Source organism: Microcebus murinus, chromosome 27 (assembly GCF_040939455.1).
Source record: "Microcebus murinus isolate Inina chromosome 27, M.murinus_Inina_mat1.0, whole genome shotgun sequence".
NCBI classification, from domain to species: domain Eukaryota; kingdom Metazoa; phylum Chordata; class Mammalia; order Primates; family Cheirogaleidae; genus Microcebus; species Microcebus murinus.
The window spans coordinates 16,607,281-16,620,464 of NC_134130.1; the positions used below are offsets into that span (position 1 = coordinate 16,607,281).

General features: G+C 42.0%; 1 protein-coding gene across 4 annotated transcripts in view; it reads right to left on the reverse strand.

The window, feature by feature from the left end:
• Window positions 1–13,184, reverse strand: part of SGMS2 (sphingomyelin synthase 2) — a 75,749-nt gene that overhangs the window by 34,909 nt on the left and 27,656 nt on the right. For 3 of the 4 annotated variants that reach the window (XM_075998153.1, XM_075998154.1, XM_075998156.1), the window contains one exon: window positions 1,109–1,220. The exons of the other annotated variant lie outside the window; for it this stretch is intronic. The gene's annotated coding sequence lies outside the window, so the exon portion shown is untranslated. The remainder of the gene's footprint in view (window positions 1–1,108; window positions 1,221–13,184) is intronic. 4 annotated transcript variants of the gene reach the window in all.

Genomic DNA, 13,184 nt, shown 5'->3' on the forward strand with positions numbered 1-13,184 from the left:
TCCTAGCACTCTGGGAGACCAGGGTGGGAGGATTGCTTGAGCTCAGGAGTTTGAGACCAGCCTGAACAAGAGTGAGACCCCATCTCTATTAAAAAATAGGAAAAATTAGCCAGGCATGGTGGCACTTGCCTGTAGTCCCAACTAGTCAGGAAACTGAGGCAGGAGACTCTCTTGAGCCCAGGAGTTTGAGATTACAGTGAGCTATGATGATGCCACTGCACTTTACCCAGGGTGACAGAGCAAAACCCTGTCTCAAAAAGAATTGGCTATTTTAAGAGTCAAAATGCATCCTAGTTGTAAGGTACCCAAAGGGATAGTGTGAAAAGAGAAAATCATTTGTACTAAAAATGCAACTGCCATTTTTATTTTCAAGAATAAAATTATCCTTGAAATTACATTCAAAGTAGCCTCTGCAGTGAACTGAGTAGCACAATGTGAATCACAATAGGCAAAACAACTTCCTCAGCGGCATAGAATGGGCGTAACAACCACAGCTCTTTACACTCCAATAACTATGAAAACAGAATAACTTTGCTAGTAATAATTTCAGTAATGTTGCTGAATAGGTACATGGCTGATATATTTTTTTTGAAGATTTTTAGTGCATGAACTTTTTTTAAGGTTGAGACAGTTCACTGATGTTCTCTTTTGGCAATAATGGAAAGAGGTTAGGAAATTTTGATGTTACCTTTATTTCTCTTGCTGTCATTTAAAACAGCAATATGGCCAGGTGTGGTGGCTCACCCCTGTAATCTCAGCATTTTGGGAGCCCAAGGTGGGAGGATCACTTGAGCCCAAGAGTTGGAGGCTCCAGTGAGCTCTGACTGTGCCACTGTACTCAAGCTTGGGTGACAGAGCAAGACCTTGTCTCATTCAATCATTAATAAATAAATAAATATAGCAATATGAGTGAGGAAACATCTATTCATCTTGAAATCCAAAATCTCTCCTGAGGATAACAACAACAATGCTCCGAGGTAAGGCATTTATGAAATATCTTAACTGGAGAAGCAAAGACAGCAGAGAAGCTGCAGAACTACTGGCAGACAGCCACCTGCAGCTGATGCAGATCACTCTGATGCTATAGCATCAGGAGCACCAAACCTACTGTCTCCAGACGGCAGCTCAGCAAATCCCACTCAGTCCTTGCAGCAGTCAACGCGGTCTCAGGGCAGATCCTTTCTGAGAAGAGTGGGTATAGGGGCCAGAGGATGATAGCTCTGGGAAAAGAAAAAATTCATGAGGTTAAATAAGAATGATGCTTTGTTTTATTGGTTTTCTGGGGGTGAGGTAAAACGAAGAGCTCTGTGAGACTATGCTTCTGGAAGAATCACCAGAAAAACACTGGCTCTAATAGGTCCTGAGGTTTCAGGAGGAGAAGAGCCACTGGGGCGTTCATGCCACTAATATTTAACCCCTGCCAGCCCTGTCGGGCAACGGGGCAGTGCAGACAGGCAGGTTCCAGGAAGCTCGCCGTCTGCCGCTGGGCCTGTCAACAGGACCACCATGATGAATGCACTCAGAGCCAGGCTGCGGCTGGTTTAGCGTGAGCGTCGGGAAGCCCTAGTGCAGAGAGGCGTTAGGTTAAGACTCACCTATGGGGAGGGGGGGACATCTGCAAGTCAAGAGCACACCTGGCAGAGGGAGCAGCTGACACAAAGCCCCTGAGGCAGGAATAAGCCAGGAAGTTTAAAGGATGGAACCGCATGAGCGGCGAGAGTGCTTGATCTAGGAGTGGAGAAGCCGAGGGCAGAGGCCAGTGGCAGACACCGTCATAGGCCAGAAGAGGGACGGCGTGCGTACAGGGACTAAATGTCCCGGGACTCAGGCAGCGTGCAGCGCACAACCTGCCACCTTCAAACAAAGTGGCGGAAGATGCGCTTTGAAATCCATACAGCTGCTACGATCTTTCGGTGGATTGTTAAGTGGTTGAAATTTGCCTTGTAGGTGAACATAAAATACATGCCACCGGTCGGAGGTCCACAGTCCACAGAAGCACCATATGAACACCCTAAAAGCACAGCCTGGGATGACTAAACTATGCATGTCCGTATGTGATTTGGTAATTGATTTATGTGTCTTTTAACCACCTAATAAATTTTATTAAAATCTGTGTTTAACAACTGCAGGATATATCCCCATCTGCAACCAGAAACTGATTCTTTGTTGAGATCCCACTTTCATCAAAAATACTCAACTATGGCGGGCCACAGTGGCTCACACCTGTAATCCCAGCACTCTGGGAAGCCAAGGTGGGAGGGTCGCTCAAGGTCAGGAGTTTGAAAACAGCCTGAGCAAGAGCGAGACCCTGTCTCTACTAAAAATAGAAAGAAATTACATGGAAAGCTAAAAATATATAGAAAAAATTAGCGGGGCATGGTGGCACATGCCTGCAGTCCCAGCTACTTGGGAGGCTGAGGCAGGAGGATCGCTTGAGCCCAGGAGTTTGAGGTTGCTGTGAGCTAGGCTGATACCACAGCACTCTAGCCCAGACAACAAAGTAAGACTCTGTCTCAAAAAAAAAAAAAAAAGAAAAAAATTCAACTCTTAAAAGAAATTCAAGAACAAATGTGTCCCACCTAGATAGGTGGGACATACGCAAGGAAAATGAAAACGCCAGTCTATGTAAATACTGTACACAAATGTTCATAACAGCATTGTGCATAATAGCCAAAAAGTGAAAATAACCCAGCAGTCCATCAACTATTAAATCGATAAACAAAAATGCGGCAAATCCATATAATAAATTATTTGGCAATAAAAAGGAATAAAGCAGCGATACATGCCACAACACGGATGGACTTTGACGACATTATTCTAAGTGAAGGAAGCCAGTCACAAAGCCCACATATTACATGTTCCGTTAGTATGAAATGTGCAGAACAGGCAAATCCACAAAGACAGGAAGATTAATGGTTGCCAAGGGCTGGGGGAATACAGAGTGAATATGAATGGGTAAGGGGTTTCCTTCTGGGGTGATGTAAATATCCTAAAATTAGATAGGGATGATGGTTGCACAACTCTATGAAAATACTAAAAACTAGGGGTCTGTACACTTTAAAAGAACAAATTTTATGGTATGTGAATGATATCTCAGTAAAGCTGTTATAAGAATAAAAGAACAAAAGTGAGTCTGAAATGCTGCAAAGAGATGAAATAAACTTCAACTGGCCAAAACTGTTGTTCCAGCATAATCCTTAATAATTCCAGTAAGACTCATAATAAGAAGCAAGCAGGCCGGGCGCGGTGGCTCACGCCTGTAATCCTAGCACTCTGGGAGGCCGAGGCAGGTGGACTGCTCGAGGTTGGGAGTTCGAAACCAGCCTGAGCAAGAGCGAGGCCCTGTCTCTACTATAAATAGAAAAAAATTAATTGGCCAACTAATATATACAGAAAAAATTAGCCGGGCATGGTGGCGCATGCCTGTAGTAGTCCCAGCTACTCGGGAGGCTGAGGCAGGAGGATTGCTTGAGCCTAGGAGATTGAGGTTGCTGTGAGCTAGGCTGACGCCACCGCATTCACTCTAGCCTGGGCAACAAACTGAGACTCTGTCTCTAAATAAATAAATAAGATAAAAAACAAACAAACAAACAAAAGGAACAAAAGTTAAACTACAGACCAAACGGACCCAACAGACATTTACAGAACATCCCATCTAACTGCTGCACAACACATGTTCTTTCCAACAGCACATGGAACATTCTCCAGGATAGGCCATATACATTAGGCCACAAAATAAATCTCAACCAAGTCAAAAAAGTGGAAATCATACTGAGTATCTTTTCTGACCACAATGGAATAAAACCAGAATTCAATAACAAGAGTAACCTCGGAAACTACACCAACATATGGAAATTAAACAACATGTTCCTGAACAACCGTTGGGTCAACAAGGAAATTAAAAAATTTCTTGGCTGGGCGCGGTGGCTCACGCCTGTAATCCTAGCTCTCTGGGAGGCCGAGGCGGGCGGATTGTTCGAGGTCAGGAGTTCGAAACCAGCCTGAGCAAGAGCGAGACCCTGTCTCTACTATAAATAGAAAGAAATTAATTGGCCAACTAATATATATAGAAAAATGAGCCGGGCATGGTGGCGCATGCCTGCAGTCCCAGCTACTCGGGAGGCTGAGGCAGGAGGATTGCTTGAGCCCAGGAGTTTGAGGTTGCTGTGAGCTAGGCTGACGCCACGGCACTCACTCTAGCCTGGGCAACAAAGGGAGACTCTGTCTCAAAAAAAAAAAAAAAAAAAAAAATTTCTTGAGGCTGGGTGCGGTGGCTCATGCCTGTAATCCTAGCACTCTGGGAGGCCGAGGCAGGCAAATTATTTGAGCTCAGGAATTCAAGACCAGCCTGAGCAAGAGCAAGACCCTGTCTCTACTAAAAAATAAAAAGGAACTAATTGGCCAACTAAAAATATATAGAAAAAAATTAGCTGGGCATGTTGGCGCATGCCTGTAGTCCCAGCTACTCGGGAGGCTGAGGCAGGAGGATCGCTTGAGCCCAGGAGTTTGAGGTTGCTGTGAGCCAGGCTGACGCCACACATTCTAGCCGGGGCAACAAGAATGAGACTCTGTCTCAAATAAATAAATAAACAAATACATTCTTGGAACAGATGAGTATGGAAACACAACACACCAGCATCTATGGACACAACAAAAGTGGCACGAAGAGGGGAGTTCACAACAGTAAATGGCTAAACACCAACATCAGAAAACAGACTCCACGTGACGTGATGACGCTCCTCTCCAGGAACCAGAAAAGAACAAACCAAACCCCAAACTAGTAGAAGGAAAGAAATAACAAAGATCAGAGTAGAAATAAATGAAAAAAATAAAATATAAGAATAGGACGAGGCAATACTGATAAAGAGCTTAGAAACAGCACGTGGCATAGAGCAAGCATTACATGCATTTGTCAAATGACTAACAAAAGTGATCTAATTAAGTCTTCTTGCAAAAAGAGCAAGACGCCAGCGCACTGTGAAATAAAGTCTCCATTGTCAGGAGATGGCCAAGACACGGCCGCACAGGGACACCGAGTGGCCTGGCGCGCTGGAAGCCTCTGTCCCCACAGCGTCTGCTTTGCAGTTTAATGGACTTGACGGTCATTATCTGGCAAAAGAGCAGCCATAATCTCAGGGCTTTAAACAACTGGGGGAAATATTCCTATTTGTCATTGTCACCTTAGGCTCTACCTCACAGTTAAACATGGAACTTCTCCAACTTACAAAAGCTATTGTGGTTAAGCCATGTTTTATTGTACCCTGGACAACAGGCACATTTTCTTGAAATAGTCTCGTTATGAGGGAGCAACTTGGCTAGAAAAGACCCGTGCCCTTTCGGTTGCTCCTGCCTCGGGCACGGAACCCACGCTGCACTCCAGCCTTCGCGGCTATTCCACGCCCCGCCGAGAAGCTGATGTCCCAGTGACCTCTCCGTCTTGTCCGCTCCACCTGGCAAAGTATGTTATTCGTAAGACTCATGATGGAAGGATTTTTTCTCCAGATGAAATGGTATTGCTCGTACAGTGATTAATCAGCTGTAGCAATGCATTTTCATTTTACGCTTGTGGGGTGTCGCTACACAAAGCAGAAACTGACCCATCCCGGCAGGGCACAGGCTCTGGGCGCAGCCGTCCGCAAGGAAGGGGGCGGGAGGTGCCTCTGCGATTAGCCTTTCTGGACCCTTCGGACAGACACCTTCGCCTGTTCCCCTTCCTCCTAACTTCTCTCCACCGTAGCAGTCTGCGAATCGTACTCGTCCATTATCTGCACAGACTTCCTCGTGTCTGTCCTGTCAGACTGTGAGCGCGGTGAGGGAGGGAGCACAGCGTTCCGCTGTCTTTTCGGGACAAAGCCTGGCACAGAGTGGACGGTGATAAACATTGGTTCACTGACTGACTGCCACTTTATAAAATACGCTGTGTTCCTAAAGAGTCGTATGTCAGCCCCTCACAAGTAAGATAAGGAGGTCACTGAGGTGATCCCCAGCAGGGGGGATTTTAATAGGATAAAACAGTGACGTGTGGAGTCTGAACTCTGAGGATTCCAGAAGCAGAGTCCATACCTATGGCAGATGTGAATGTGTGGGGTGAGGAGGAAAGGAGGAGGAATGACCCACTAATTCAAACGGGTGCTTTCAGAGTAAAATTTCATTGCAAGAACTCAAAAATAGTGTTTTCTAATTATAGACTCTTAAATTTAAAATAGCTTGAAAGGTCACTCTGTACTTCTCTCTGCCTAACGCAAACTGCATTCAAAACATCCAAGAAATAGGAGCCTGTTTTTTTTTTAAGCCCAAAGAAGATTGGACCAGTGATAAAAAACCCTTGTGTCTCGAAACCTCTGCTTTCTACAGTTTTTATGTTAGGTCTTGCACGGCCCAGATAATCAGCATCTAGTGCTTTCCTTCACGACACAAAGTTGTTATTGTTAGTCAAACTCCTGAACTCCTCAGAGTCAAAGTTGTACGAAATGACAAGAAGGTAACGTAGTATCATAACAGTGAAAATCAAATAATTTTTAATTTTAACAACTTCCTGAAATAAAATAACTCCTCATATTTTAACACTGAAAGTGAAAAAGTATTTTTAACCTCACTGTTGAGCAAAGAAACATGAATCAAAGAAGTGAGATAGCATTTTTCTTTTCATATATTAAATTGGCTTTTAACAAAACCAACATAAATTTATCAAGTTGCTCTCCAGGCCTATTGTAAATACATTTCTTATATTTTATAAACCTCCTAAGAATGTGAACAAAGATTTAGCTCTGAGCATATTAACCATGACATTGCTAATAACAGTGAAAAACTGAAAACAACCTATATGTCCAATATTAAGGGACTGCTTAAATAAACTGTAGTGGGTGGAATAATGGAATACTCTTTTATTATGTTTGGTGGGGAATGACAAGTGGTTCATGATATATTCATAGGCATAAAACAATATGTATATGACCTATTTATCCTGTTTTTTATTTTTTATTTATTTATTTTTTTGAGACAGAGTCTCACTCTGTTGCCCGAGCTATAGTGCTGTGGCATCAGCCTAGCTCATAGCAGTCTCAAAGTCCTGGACTCAAGTGATCCTTCTGCCTTAGCCTCCCGAGTAGCTGGGACTACAGGCATGCACCACCATGCCTGGCTAAGTTTTTTAATTTTTAGTAGAGATGGGGTCTTACTCTTGCTCAGTCTGGTCTCCAACTCCTAAATTCAAGTGATCCTCCCACCTGGGCCTCCCAGAGTGCTAGGATTACAGGCATGAGCCACCACACCCAGCCAATTTGTCCTGTTTTTTAAAAGTTATATGTGTAAACATACTTGTGTCTGGAAATATAATGCAAAATGTTAACAGGCAACAGATCTATAGATGACTTAAATTTTCTTTCTGCTTATCCAGGTATAAAATTTTCTAAAATCAATACAGGCTGCTCTTACAATTAAAAAGTTAAAAGATGAGATTAAAATTCCCAAAACAGGGCTGGGCGCGGTGGCTCAAGCCTATAATCCTAGCACTCTGGGAGGCCGAGGCAGGTGGATTGCTCAAGGTCAGGAGTTCGAAACCAGCTCTGAGCAAGAGACCCTGTCTCTACTATAAATAGAAAGAAATTAATTGGCCAACTAATATATATAGAAAAAATTAGCCAGGCATGGTGGCGCATGCCTGTAGTCCCAGCTACTTGGGAGGCTGAGGCAGAAGGATTGCTTGAGCCCAGGAGATTGAGGTTGCTGTGAGCTAGGCTGACGCCACGGCACTCACTCTAGCCTGGGCAACAAAGCGAGACTCTCTCAAAAAAAAAAAAAAAAAAATTCCCAAAACAAATTTCCAAATGCCTACACGAAAGTTTATTATGACAAACACATCTGCTTAATATCATTATGTACTAAGGATAAAAATAGTAAAACTTTTCTTTTTGGGCATTATGTGTGGAGGGGTAAGCAAATAAAAACATCATGTCCTGGAATCTTAAGTTTTCTATTTAGCAAGATGCCATTTGTGGCAATGTACCACTACGCAGTGAAGAGGTCAGCCTCTCCAGTTAAATATAGTGTAATTATATAGTCGATAAAATTAAACCAAAATGTACATATTTACTGTAATTACTACTCTTGCTGAAAATCCTGCCTTTGAAAATAGAAGTGAAACCAAAATTAAAAATAAAACAAGAACTTTAATTCATAAAAATGAATTAAGATAGAAGCAGATTTGGGAGGGAAGGGTACTACAGAGAAGCTGACCCCACTCAGGGCAAGAGGACATTTGTGGGAGACACAGTGACTCCTCAGGACACATGGAAGTATTATCACTGAAGCTGCAAAGATCCTGCAGTATATATACCTGAGTAGGGTAATAGAAAGAGCAGAATAGCTATGCTGAGCAACTTAGCCAGAGCTGAGCACTGTGCGACCATCCAGGTTAGCTTCTCCTTTAGATTCCCAGCCGTCCAAGCCTCTTGGTTGACTGAATGGTAATTACTAAGATTATGTGGCTGGTAATCCATTTCCTTCAGTTTTTATTTTTCTTTCTCCTAATCTTTTGTTGTGCTTGCCCTAGATTTCTAAGAGGTTGTTTACTCTAGCCTCCCCACCAGTCATCAGCAGTTTGCTTCTCTTGTGAGAAATGTGTTTTAAAACATGATGGCTTACAAAATAACAACAACAACAAAATGAATGATTTGTACTTGGTTTACCTGTGCACTACACCCACCTCAGAATCCACATTTTGTAGATATCCTATGATCTTTCCAAGCAATCACAAAGGAAATTACATACTAGCATATTTACATAAACCCTCAACCCCCATTTTACAAAGTCTTCTTTTTTTTTGAGATAGGGTCATGGTCTATTGCCAGAGCTAGAAGGTAGTGGTGGCGGCTCCATCACAGCTCACTGCAGCCTCAAACTCCTGGGCTCAAGTGATCCTCCTGCCTCAGCCTCCTGATTAGCTAGTACCACAGGCAGGCACCACCATGCCTGCTTAATTTTTCTATTTTTTATAGAGACTGAGTCTCACTCTTGTTCTGGCTGGTCTTGAACAGGAGGATCCTCAAGCAATCCTACCCCCTTAGCCCCCCAAAATGCTAGAATTATAGGCATGAGCCACCACTCAAGTCTTTTAAGTTTAAGAGGAAGGATGATATGTAGAGAGGACAAAATAGGAGTCAAGAAATTAAATATTCAATACCTTTTATTATAGCCCCAAAGAAAATTAAATATCTAGGAATATATTTAACAAAAGATATGAGAGACATATACAGGGAGAACTACAAAACACTAAAAAAAGAAATTGTAGAAGATGTAAACAGATGGAAAAATCTACCTTGCTCTTGGATTGGTAGAATCAGTATTGTTAAAATGTCAATACTACCTAAAGTGACCTACAGAATTAATGCAATCCCCAAAGTACCATCATCATTCTTTACAGATCCAGAAAAAATAATTCTACAGTTTGTATGGAACCAGAAAAGACCTCATATAGTCAAAGCAATCTTAAGTAAAAAGAACAAACTGGGAGGTATCAGTCTACCAGACTTCAAGCTATACTACAAAGCTATAATAATTAAAACAGCATGGTATTAGCACAAGAACAGAGACACAGATCTTTGGAACAGGACTGAGATTCCAGAGATGAAACCATCTGCATATGGCAATCTAATCTTTGATAAAGTGGACAAAAATATACATTGGGGGAAAGAATCTCTTTTCAATAAATGGTGCTGGGAAAACTGGATAGCTACATGCAGAAGAATGAAACTAGATCCCTACCTGTCACCTTTCACAAAAATCCACTCAAGATGGATAACAGACTTAAACCTAAGGCACCTTAAGAAGCCTTAAGAATCCTAGAAGCAGATGTTGGGAAGACCCTTTCAGGCATCAGCCTAGGCAAAGAACTTTTGAGGAAGACCCCCCCCCAAAAAGCAAGCACTGCAGCAACAAAAATAAATAAATGTGATCTGATCAAATTAAAAAGCTTCTGCATATCCAAGGAAACTATCATTAGAGTGAATAGACAGCCTACAGAATGGGAGAAAATATGTGCTCTCTACACATGCGATAAGGTCTGATAACAAGAATCTATCTAGAACTTAATTAAAAGAATCAACAAGAAAAAATCAAACAATCCCATCAATAAATGGGTAATGGAAATGAACAGAAACTATTCCAAAGAAGACAGAATAATGGCCGACAAACATATAAAAAAAATGCTCAACATCTCTCATCATTAGACAAATGCAAATCAAAACCACAATGAGATATCACCTAACCCCAGTGAGGTTGGTTGGCCTCTATCAAAAAAATCCCAAACAACAAATGCTGGTGAGGATATGGAGAGAGAAGAATATTCTTACACTGCTGGTGGGTCTGCAAATTAGTGCAACCTCTGTGGAAAAGAATCTGGAGATACCTCAAAAAGCTAAAAATAGAAATACCATTTGATCTAGCAATAGCACTATTAGGCATCTACCCAAAAGAGCAAAAGACTCTATAATAAAGACATCTACACCTGAATGTTTATGGCAGCACAATTCACTATAGCAAGGACATGGAAACAACCCAAGTGCCTGTCAATTCATGAGTGGATTATTAAAATTTGGTATATGTTTACAATGGAATATTACTCAATTATAAGAAACGACAGTGATCTAGCACCGCTTATATTTTCCTGGATTGCGCTTGAGCCCATTATCCGAAGTGAGGTAACACAAGATCGGAAGAATAGGCTCCACATGTACTCGCCATCAAATTGGTGCCGACTGATTAACACTATGGTGCTCACATGGTAGTAATATTCTCCAGGGATTAGGGGGGTTGTGGGGGGGTAAACGCACAACTGAAGGACATGCTCATAATATCCTGAAATAAAAATGAAATTAAAATGTTGGTTCTGGGAATGTAAAAAAAAAAAAAAAAAAAAAAAAAACCAAAAAACACATTTTCTTGCTTATGGAGCCAGTTACAAAACCTCTTTGTGTAAAAAAAATGTGTTATTTTAATTCTATGCAAAATGCTATTTGAAACTGTGCCAACTTCATGTAGTGAATAAACTGGCATGCAGTTATAAAAAAAAAGAAAAGAAATGAAATATTCAAGATCCCAAAGAGTTATTTGGTGTCCAAATGGAGGAGACAACCAAAGCATGAGGAATAACTGGAAAAGGGGAAGAAGAAAGAAGGAAGTGAAATGGGGGGCACAGTCATAGAAGTTTTTGCAAGTGAATCTTGAGCAAGATAAAGGAAGATGAAGCAAAGCACCCAGAAGCTGGGAAGATGAACACACTGGGGGGCAGTGGGGTGAAGGTCAAGATCAATCAGAGGACCTCCTGGTGGAACCTGTCCTGCCACCCAATCTCTAGAAGGCTGTCATAAAATGGGGCAGGGATGCTGACTGAGGAAATAAGGCAGCCACTGCTTTACCTTGGGCTTTTGAGTCATGCCCGGCGGGAGACCGGACAGGAGGGAAGTGAAATGGTCATACACTCTCATCCGCATGAGCTTTGGACACCTCGATGCCACCCTGATCTCAGAATATGGCACCTTCCAGAGAAGGATGAGGTTTAGCACATGGAAAAAGAACCCCTGAGGTTTAACCCTCAACTCCCTAAAGGAGGCGTCCTCAAACTCCGGCCCACAGGCCACATGAGGGCCGCCTGGCACATTTATCTGGCCCGCCGGGTGTTTTTGCCGCCGCTGCCTGTCCTGCTTAGCAGCAGACTCGTCCCGGGCTAGAGCTTGCTACAGGGAAAAGTAAAGAATAATTCATATTCATCTTTGCAAGAAGGTTTACAGACAATAAATAATCCCAGGTTTCTATCACATTTCTGAACAAAAATGTATCAGGGAAATGTAAGCTTGTGTGCTCTTTCCATTGGGATACACCCACTGATTCTTCACTTTGTTCTTCACTGTACTTTGGTTAAATTGTAATAATGTAGTGGGTGAGCCACCATCTAATTGAGAGCAGTGAGAAGTATTAGTATGATGAAAACAAGAAGCAAAGGGGATTTCTGGGGAAAAGAGCAGGAGCAAAAAATATTTTATTCCAATCAGGAGACCTTGTTTTAATGTGGACTCTGATATGGCTAACTGTGATCTTTAAAAAGTCACTTTAGCCCGGGTGTGGTGGCTCACACCTATAATCCTAGCACTCTGGGAGGTCGAGGCGGGCGGATCGCTCAAGGTCAGGAGTTCGAAAGCAGCCTGAGCAAGAGCGAGACCCCGTCTCTACTAAAAATTGAAAGAAATTAATTGGCCAACTAAAAATATATGTGTGTATATATATATATATATATATATATATATAAAATTAGCCAGGCATGGTGGCGTGTGCCTGTAGTCCCAACTACTCGGGAGGCTGAGACAGAAGGATTGCTTAAGCCCAGGAGTTTGAGGTTGCTGTGAGCTAGGCTGATGCCACAGCACTCTAGCCTGGGCAACACAGTGAGACTCTGTCTCAAAAAAAAAAAAAAAAAAAAGTCACATTAATTCTGTAAGCTTCAGTGACCTCAATCACAATTTGGACTGTTCACCTGCACCCCTGGGACCTAGAAATCTACCTGGTAGACAATAGGTGCTCATCAAGTATTTGCTGAAGGAAAAAAATAAAGATATTGAATTAATACTCTTCAAATTTGTTCTTTCCAGTATTGTGCTGTCTAATACAACTACCACAAGGTACCAGGGGCTACTTAAGTTTGAATTTAAATTAATTAAAATTTAAAATTCAGGTCCTCGGTCACACTGGCCATATTTGAAGTGCTCAGTAGCCACACATGCAGAATTATGGAACATTCCATTACTGCAGTACATTCTAGTTGACAAGATTACTCTAGTGTGTGCCTGAGTGGAAGGGCAGCATGCTGTACCCCACGGAGACATGGCTTTCTAGTCTATGAAACTTCATGAATAGTTTACATGGGGGAACACACAACAAAAAATTCATGCAGAAATTCAGCATTCCCTTAGAGAACCATCTCTTCTCAGAACAGTCTTTCCAGTTGTGCTGGAACAACCGGGCACCCATGCAAAAAAAGAAAATGAATCTATATATTTATTTAGAACATAGGAGAAAGTCTAGGTGATGTTGAGTTTAGTGATACGTTTTTATGTATAACACCAAAAGTACAAATCAAGAAAGTAAAAACTGACAAAGTGGGCTTCATTAAAATTAAAAAATTCTCTGTAAAA